We start from the raw sequence: 10694 nt of genomic DNA on the forward strand, positions 1-10694 counted from the left end.
ATAAAGGGAATAGAAGGGTTATTAGACGCGATGAAAATTGTGTATATTTTGTTACTCGCCTGTATTTTTAAAATTTACATACTGAAGAGTAAGTTTTCTTGTTCTTAGCAGTAGGCATTATTATTTAATTTCGGAAGAGCGATCCTCCTCTTCTACGAGATTCAATTATATTTAAAAGTTGATAGATCATTAGTATCTGATGATAAAAGATGGAGAGTAACCTGGAGGATTTGTTGTGCAGTTATAAATGTAAGTCCTTTTTGTTTACAGAGGGTAATTGAGGATCCATTGTCCTTGTTAATTTCCTTCTAATCTAATCTAATGAAACATCATAGCAGCTAAGCTGCTCTCCTCCCAAAAAATCTTCAAATTGACAGGGTGACCAATTCGATTTTTGGTTTCTTTTTTGAAAAGACCAAAAATGCTCCAGATTGGAATTATTGGCGTATAAGTCCCTTGAATACTGCTAAAGTGGGATGGGAGTATCTGAGTCGGGAAAAAATGGGACGTCATTCGATTTTTGATTAGTTTGGCATAACTTGAAAAAACTTTTTAAACTTATAAAAAACGTCATTAAACTAAATATTTACAAAGTCTAGGAATAAAAATAACCCGAACATTAAAAAAAAAAAAAGAAGTTTATTTTATAAAAAATCGTCATTTGGATCAAAAATGAACTAAATTATTTATTAAAAACGTGTTTTATTATTTTTGGCAAAAAAAAATGAAGATACAATGTTTCTCATTTTTTTTAAAAGTCATCTTATACATAGAATTCTATATACATGGAAGTCTATTGATGTCATTTTGATTTTCTTTGTTTCTACCACTTGAGTTATATATCCTTCCTCTTTTATTATTTTCTTTATACACTCACAGTTTTTAGTGCATAACTTGTATTTATGTATATTTTTCCTCAGTAATTCTTTAGAACTAACATTTTGAACAATATCTCTAAGGAGTTCTTTATGTAAAAAATTTGTCAATACCAATTGTTAATATTAAAATATCTAATAAAAAAAATGTTAAGAAGACCAATATTGGATGAAATTTAGTGCTTAGGCATTTTAAATATGTTAAACACAATATAATTGGCCCCTATTTTGCTATGATATATTATTGCACACTAGAGTAGAATTTCTCGGCCTTGCCGAGACATTGAGATATTTCAATTAATTATGAAACTCTTCTGCTTCTTATAAAACAAAAACTGTAAAAATTATTCTCGCCATATGCTTTTATGTATATTTCCACATTTAGAAAAAAAAAAGAGATTATAAGGTTTAGAGAAGAATAAATATTCAAGGGCAAAATGTCGTTAGCTCAACTGTCAGGTTATATTAAAAAATCCTTTGTCTTTCTTTCTCCTTTTTTAAATAAATTCTTTAAACCTTATAAATCCCCATTAAACAAAACTGAGAAATGATATATACCAATATACAGAAAGAATAATTCTTAGAACTTTCCTGTCTTTATTTTTGTCTCATATGAAGTAATCGTTTGTTTGTCAAAAAATTGGTTTGGAGAAAAATGATATTTTAAGGCTGTATAGGCCTTGAAGGACAAAAACGTAGTTATTATAACTGTCTTTAGACCCTTAAACAGCTATTTCAAAAATTTTAGCAAAATCAATTGATTTGGCCGTGATTCCCGGACACAACCACCCACAGAAAGGCATTTGATAAATAGATATATATTTTTTTAAATGTGTCATTTAGGAACAGGGAAAGTACCATCTTAATTCCGGGTATTTAGAGATCCATGCTTCATATCAGACTCAGAAAAAATGTCGATGTCAGTCATAAAATTTGAAAAAAAATATTCAAATCCCGTTCCCCCACAAGGAAAAATCCTCGCACCGACCCTGCTCCCAATAATCAGATCAAAAGTAGTTTTTAATATTTACTTATTGAGTATTACAATTTGTTTCTCTAAAGGTTTAGACTCTTTTCCTGTTAGAGAATATTACATTTTCCTACTCAGATTCATATACTGCATACGTACAAGAAGAACATAATTACTTAATAGTAAACTATTTTCCTCTTTATGTGGATCATTAATCAATAGAAAATAAAATTCTTGTATCCTCATTATACAAATATATTCTTACCCCTTCGTCATAGTATGTACCATCAATCAAACTTAATTATTGACTTTGAAGTAAACAAGTCGAGCCATCATGATTTATAGGATATCAAATGGACAAAACAAGGTAATATATTTTTTATTACGTGTAGGTTTATTCCTCAATTCATTTTATAAAAAGTATGGATGTAACTGTGGATGGGATTTTTGTAGAACACAAGAAGAAAGCCAGACAAATATTTATTGTTAAATGAGGGATGTATGTAAAGAAAATATCTTAGTAGAGCGATTATAAAAGAAAAAACGGTTGATGCGTGTGGTATGTCTACTTTTTTGTTTGTTATTTAAGTCGTAGTGTATTAACATATCCCACTAAAAAGAAGATTCTCTCCTATATTTGATTTAAATTGATTTAAAATATATAATAAAATAAATATACATAAAATTAAATATCATTATAAAATTTTGCCTGTACTAATGTTATTTTAACTGTAGAAGGTTCTCCTCTTTATAAGAGTAATTCTTTTTCTCCCCCTAAATCATAAAAAAAACAGGCAGCTGATATTAGCAAGAAGTAGAGATGGTTTTTCCCCTCTAAAAACACAAGGAGAAGGCGGGAGCAATACATGTGGTGCACCTGAATTGAGACCAATGTTTACATGAGCTGTCTGTTATATGATTTTGGAGCGAGAAAATGAATTACTACTATAAAATTGAGAAGCTTAGACATTTAACAAAGCATTAGTTAAGGGGAAATATTATAGTTATATTTCAATATTTCTATTATTATTTTATTTTCAATTTCAAAAACAATTTTCACTAAAGATAGGTGAGTGAGGTGTAAACACACCTACGATCTATAAAAGAATGAAAGAAAAAAACTATGAAAAAAAACCTGTTCTTCCATTTGTAATTTGTAAAAAATGTTTTTTATCTACGCAAATACCATCCCTCATCATAACTTATAACGAAGTCACAATTGTATCACGTAATATCTATAACTCTTCTGTATTTTGGACACAATTTTTTGGGCAATAATTATATCTTATCAAGTTGTAAATATCACAACTATTAGATATTATTATATATAATTATTGGAGGTAATTCGTTCACAACCCAATAATCTTTGAACTTATATTTTTAAAAGAAAGTTTGAGAAACGCAATTGATATTGTTATGTTTACAGTGTACCTATTTATAACTAACTAAGTAATATGAAATGTATCGTTTGTCTGACGCCACGGACAATTTATTGAACTTAATTTATTGTAATCATAATTATTAAACAATGCATGTACAAATAATCAATAAAATCTTAAGTACGCTTTATCTTTTAATACACTTCAAAATGAGGAAAACTAAACTGTTAAAGAGATATTTGTATAAAGATGCAGCTAATAGCGAGCAAGACTACTGACCCTGGAGCTGCAGATTTTAATAGAAACTTATAAGGGGATCTCAAATAAACTACTCAATAATTTTGGAGCAAAAACTTTTTAGGACACTATTCGAGAGAGGGGGAAGGCAAGATCAACGCCATTATTAACAAAAGTCAACAAATATATCAAAATGACTAAAAAAGATATAAACCTTACAGGCATCATCCATACTCTCAATGAATATATCAAAGTCATCAAAGAAATAGACCAGTTTATTCAGTTAAGTAAAGACTATGCCACTAACGTTATTATATTTTAAATTATTCTTTTGTGGTTTTTATCTTCTTTTTAGTTTTGGGTACCATTGTTTTTAGCTTGAAAAGTTTTATATTTCGATGAGCCTTTTTTTTTTTTTGGCTTCTTTCTTAGATTTAAAAATCTGTTTTTATGTAATGTGCTAAGCTTTTGGTTTTTTGTCGGAAAGTTTGTATTTGTTGTTTCTGAATAAAGTTACACCAACTGGCAAAAAAAAAAAAAAAAATGGTCAACTAATGCATGATGACATTTGATGACACAACTTTTATAGTTACAATATCAGTGAACTAATAATTGAATAACGTATCGGTACGGTTAGTACCGGTTCCAATACTAATTTAGCATACCTAGGGTAAATAGTCAATTACCGTTTTACTATTCTAATACCGTCAACTAAAAGAACAAGTTTTTAGAATTTACTACATTTAGTCTAAACAGACATAATAAGAATTGCTAAAGACTCCTGTCCATCTCTCTTCGACAAAAGTTTCTTTTATCAATGTACATTACGCTTTATAATTATAGTACACAGTATTATGATTGTTAACAGTAATTGAATATTGACTCTATTACCATTTTGAATGTGTGAGTACTCCAATATCTCTATAGTATCAATATACCCAAGATACATGATATATCAGTAATCATTTTTTCTACCACAATAGGCGGAAGATAAGTTTAATTTATCAGGATATCATAAAAACCAAGACTGACAAATAAATTTGGTGGGAAACTTGAGGTCAGACCCCCCACAAAAATATGGTTAAATTGGGATTGTCATAATGTCCTGAAAAAGCATTATTAGCATATTCTTTTTGTTTATCGGTCTTTATTTTTTATGACGCCCTGAGATCTATACATTGATGCAAGTTTTGTCTATGAATTTGGGTAGAAATAACCCGTAAATTTAACGTTTTTTGGGGCGAGTTTTTTTTTGGCGGGGGCGTATAACCTCACTTTTTCGACGGTATAATTTGTAAGTCTTTTTTGTAGTACTATAGATTGGTGCAAGTTTTAATCAAGTACCTTATGGTTAAAAATACCCGTCCAGAGGATATTTTCAGAGCGTTTTGGAGGCCAGACACAGCAGGGAGGTAAGGTGGATAAAAATAATCAATTTTCTAAGTGACATAAAGAATTTCAGGGGTCAAACTTTCTGCACCTTATGGGATGAAATTTCCGTGCCAAACTCTCGGAATATACGTCTTGCGTGTAAAATGATATTCAATTCAACCTCGGAACAATTTATTTTCACAATTCATTCCAACACAACCTCTTTCCTTTTTGTCAGTTTTCAATACATTGAAAAACGGAGGTCGTATCGGTCCTGAATACGGGACTTTATAACGGTTCCACGCTTCTTTTCACCTATGATAACGATCTTTTAAAAGGCCCTTATTTTTCAAGCGCATTCTACAAATATTATAGAAAGGTACCTGAGTTTATTAATTTATTGAATTTTGTAAAATTTTAAGTATCTTTCATGCATAAGAATTACTCTTATTAGTAACAAGTATGCATTAATTCCTATAAACATTGTATACTAGATGGTTGAAATTGACTTATGATGACGTGACTGGATAATATCTATGAGGACGTAACTAAGTAAATATTGCTTGTTGGACAACTGTTACATTCAAAATTTTGGAACTTCTAGATCTGTAGAACAAAATAAGAAATCTCAAAAATTCCTTTATTCAAGGTTTGAAGATTAATCCCATTATGTTTTTTTCTTGAAGGGGGAAAGGGGGTCAAACTCTCTCGTTCTGTTTCCCCCTTTGAGGATTAATTAAATTATACGTCTACCTATAATCATTTTTCTCATATCAGAAAATGAATTACAGAATATTATTATCAGATAGGTAAATAAACAATTAATTTGATTGCACTATAATATATAAGGAGAGCTAGTGACAGAGATAAGTGAAATAAGGTAGTATATCCTCCATGATTAATTTAGAATGACGTTCAGGGACAATATGAAGATAACGTATGAGGGAAGTCCTTTCTATATATTGTATACAAAAATAATAATATAGTCTTTGATACATGCCAAAAAGAAAAAAACTTATGAAATGAGTTACTCAAGATAGAATCCTCATTGGAATAATTAATGGGTAATAATACGGTCTAATCTCATTAGAAATAACTTAGGTTATATTGGTTCCTATTATATGACATAAAACCAGTCCCGGTCTCTGTGAAATTCGTCAGCCATGACTTTCCGAATTGTATTTGTCAACGAATTTGTTGAAGACGACACAAAACACATTTTAATATGTCTTTATCTAAGTAAAACAAATCTTTTATTTTCTTGATAAAAAAGAGATAATACTAAATCTGACAAAGACTGTATAAATTGTGATATAAAACACGAAAACAACATTGATATCCTCCCACGTCCATTCCAGTACCTTCCCTGTTATCGGTTATTCTAAAACGTTCCAAATAGTAACGTGTACTCTAGAATGCGTCATTTTAACTAATATTATAGTAACGTACTTCTGTTTACCATTTGAATTAGGGTAGTAAGGCTTTAAGGTTCTATCAAGCAAAAGAATCGTTTGCCATTATTCCTAATTTAGGCTACATCAGGTTAATGACTTTTATAAAAATTGGTGGAGATTGATTGATGATGACGTCAGAGTGCCGTAATAATGGTTTCGTTATGGCAGGCTCTAACTTTAGTGACTTTGGATGACTCACTATTAATAAGGGGATAAACACTATTACTTAAACAAATATTGGGAGCTCCTGGCTCACGGGGATTACGGCCTTGTGTCATTTAGCAAATACTGTTCTATCGGGGAGAGGGTGGGTGCTAGAAATAACAACCATTGAAATCAAATACATTGAATCTTCCGGATAGAGAGAGAGTTTTTGATAACCTAGTTATGAATGATTGTCTGTGTGAAAACAGATAATCATCCTGTTTACACACAATGAGATGATGATATTAAAGGGGTCAAACCACGCCCTACATAAGTGGTATTTACACTCTACATACATATAATTATATTATTTATTATGATTAAATTAATAAGCTTCCAACCCAAAGTTATTTGCAACGATTTATATTATTTTTAAAATATGTAGAACGGAACTGTCAAGAGTTATTCAAGACATGTTCTTTTGTGCGGAACGAAACAAAGTTTTATGTGGTCTTAAAAAAGACAATAAAGTCACTCGTGCCATTCCCTTAAACCAAATATATACATAATTATGTATATTGCTTACTTGGCAAGTCTTTGAATACTACGTTTTTTAGACTCTTATTTACTACAATATTATGGGAGAATCACATTTGATTGGGTAGTACCTAATATGTTCTATTTTTTTAAAAGAAGGAATCAAATCTGTTTTGGTAACGTCATTACGGATGTTGATGCTTCATTACTATTAATACTTAACAAGGTGCAACATGGTTGATTTAAAGGCTGTGATTGGTTAATGTGTGAAAAGTTTAAAAAGAATTTTCTTACCTTTCGATTGGTAGATTTGAGTAACATTACAGTTGATAATTATGAGTTGATAAATATTTAAAAGCACTGAAACACACTTCTATAGAACAAATATCTATGTATGTAGTGATTATAGATCAAAAATCAAAGTAATGTTATACATAGAGACGTGATTTTGAACTGAAGGGTTTTAAATCTCAATAGAAGCGTGAAAAATCTCTATCGAAAACAAAAAACAATGACATGTAACAATGCGATTTTCGCTCTTGTAGATTTATTTATTAATTATGGAGACCATCATCGGAAGCGTACCTCATTGGATAATACATTTTTTTTAGACAGGTGCTTTATGGAGTAATGTACACACGTACTTGGTTGTTTGTTAAATGCATGTATTCCCTGTTAAAAAGGTAGTCGTGGAAGGGGGTTGAGGAGGTAATGATTATGCTACTGAATCCATGACGAAATACGGCGGGTGTTTCTCTTCCTATTCCTACTCAACTGCTCTTACTTTCTGTCAAGTATAAACTTCAAACAATCAAAGTGGTTAGAGTGCAAAGGTTAATTTTTAGCTATGAGTGTCGAAGGCATTCAACCGGTTCTAACTCATTGTGTGAGCTTGAACCGTTAAAAAAAAACAAAAAAAACTATTTTTTAGGCCTTTTTAGTTGTCTTTTATTAATACTTTCCACAAGAGATCATTATTCGGAGATCTGTGATCACAAAGGCATTAACAGAGCCTGCATACACTTGTATTTAATACATTAATTTCATAACTCATGGGTAAGGATGTATTGGTCTGCCGATGTCATCCCGCACAAAATTTTAATTGAATCGGAGAAACCCCGTAGCAGACATAAAACAAATTAGGCTAAATAACGTCAATATAGTTATCCCCCAGTGACCTCATCACTAAGCAATCTTCACCAAATTGTAAAAAAATGATAATTTAATTAATCCACCTAAATTAAAAATAATTAGCTCTGCGTACTGTCTTTAATATAGGAAGTGCCAATAACTGTAGTTTAACAAATATGATTTATCTATTGTATGTTGGATTTGCCCGGATATTTTCTCTTTACATTCTGTTCAGATCGTCCAAGGGAATTTTTATTAGTTCATAAATTTTCGGATGTTTAATGGGTTTTAGAGATGTAAAAAGAGGATTTTTCTATTAAAAAATATAATTTTAACAATGAAAGTCAATTTCAAAATAAAAAAAGATCAAAGTAAATTTCAATAGAGGTGTTGATATATGACACAAAGATTTAAAACAATATAATAATATATAATTCAATATGTTATAAGAATTACGTTACTAAAAGCATAAATACACATTTTAATTAAAAATTAGATCACCTAACCAAGACTTATCAACAACAAATTTATTAAAAAATAATTCAATAATTGAAACACAAAAAAGATGCAATGATTTAACTTTTCAATTTAGGATATTAATCTCTTATTAAAAAAATTTATTGGAGGACGTAAAATTAGTGACAAAGTGATTACGATGTATAAAATAAAGAACCCATGATGGAATGGAAATAACCGGTAGAAGATAAAAGAAGGCTAATGGGCCTAGCTAAACCATCAATTATGAACAAAATAGATTTTGTGGGGGAAGTGTCTAAGGACCAACCAAATTTTAACTTGAAAAGCTAATAATTCCATCACACATATCATATATATGACTATGATAGCAAAAATTTTATTTATTTCTTTGATAGAAGGTTATATTTTAGTTAAGGATTGAGATTCCACCTTATACTTATACTATTATACTTTATTATAACTTCATATCATGGAAAGTTGAGTTTCGCTAAAGTCACAAACACTTTTTTTTTTAAATTGTATTTTCCACGAGTTGTGGAAGTATTTCTATGCTAATACAAATCTTAAATTTAAATTATACCTTGATAGGATAGTCAGTTCTTTAATAGTAACTCATTTTTAAAATGCGTAATTATATTGTAGCAAAAAGTCTTCAAAAGATATAATGTATCATCTCGTTAGTTGATAGTATATTCATCGCTCAATTATCAAATCATAATAGTTTTATTAATTTTTTATAAGGATTTGTTGAATATGCAATGGAATTAAAATAATATAAAATTATTAGGCTATTATTTATATATATGTTATTTTGTACTTTCTTCTTACGCTTTAAATGTAGATTCACTCGTATTTGTGTTCACCTGGGTTTACTTGGAGTTGTATATAATGAGACAATTGTTTCATATCAAATATCTTTAAAAAAACATACCCAAGAATGAAAAAATAAAGTCAGAATTGTCTCATTTCCACTATAATATTTATTTTGTTTATTTATTGTAGGGATTAGACCAACCACCTTGGATTATACGAATATATAAAACCAATTTTAATTGTCTATATTCTAGTGATTCTCAAATGGGAGTAAATCAAAAATTTCCAAGAGGTAGGTGAAATTTACAAAAATATATATTTATTTTCGGTCGTTAGGGAATATGTGAATGAAAACATATTTTGAAGGTTTGAGAATCACTGGTTTATACTTTTGTAATTCATTTAAGTAAAATATCTTTGAATTATATAATAATTTATTTACTATTAAACTTGAATTTTTAGAATTACCATGCAATTGTAGGCTAAAAAATGAGTAATAATAACATAATATGAGACATTGAGATTTCAATCTCGTTTCTGCAGCTAAAAACGTTTTCCCACCCATCTGAAATTTGGTATGCATACATGCATTTTTATGCATACCATTGAAATATAAATAGCCATATTCGATTTTCTAACTTTTTAGTTTTTGGCTCGCCTTATTCCACTAGAGGAATATGATATCTAAATGTGAACACCTTACTTGATTATTGTAAATCTCAAAAAATGGGGAGGCAATACCCCCCCCCCGCAGACGTTTGAATTAGTTTTAAGAGTCAACGTTTTCGTTTTATATATTTTTGGCGTGCATCATTATAAGATGAAAAACAGAAAGATATTGAATTATACATTTTGATTTCCAGCAACAGGAAGTAAAAGGTTTAATTTCCCTTTTCTTAAACGATCAAGTTCACTTGCATTTCTACAATGAAATTATATTTTCCAAGAATTTTCGTCATCAAATTTTTTAATTAAACATATTATATTTTTAACCTAACGTTCAAAACTAAATTAATTATTATTATTGGAACTAATAATAAATAACTGGAAAATTATATTTATAAATGCTTCTTGCAAATATTATAATAAAGTATTAAAGCTGACAATTATCATTTTGGTCTAGTTTTGTTTGGATTGTGTAACCTTAAATATTGCCATAGCAATAGTATTGCTATGGCAGTAGGATATATGCGTAATGGATGAAAAATGATTGACTGAATGTCTAGAGAGTTACTCTTAGGTACATAATACAATGTAACTCTTGGCAATAAAGGGGCATTGATTGTACATTGTAGGAGGCTGTGTA

The sequence above is a fragment of the Lepeophtheirus salmonis genome, chromosome 4, assembly GCF_016086655.4.
Source record: "Lepeophtheirus salmonis chromosome 4, UVic_Lsal_1.4, whole genome shotgun sequence".
In the NCBI taxonomy this organism is placed as follows: Eukaryota; Metazoa; Arthropoda; class Copepoda; order Siphonostomatoida; family Caligidae; genus Lepeophtheirus; species Lepeophtheirus salmonis.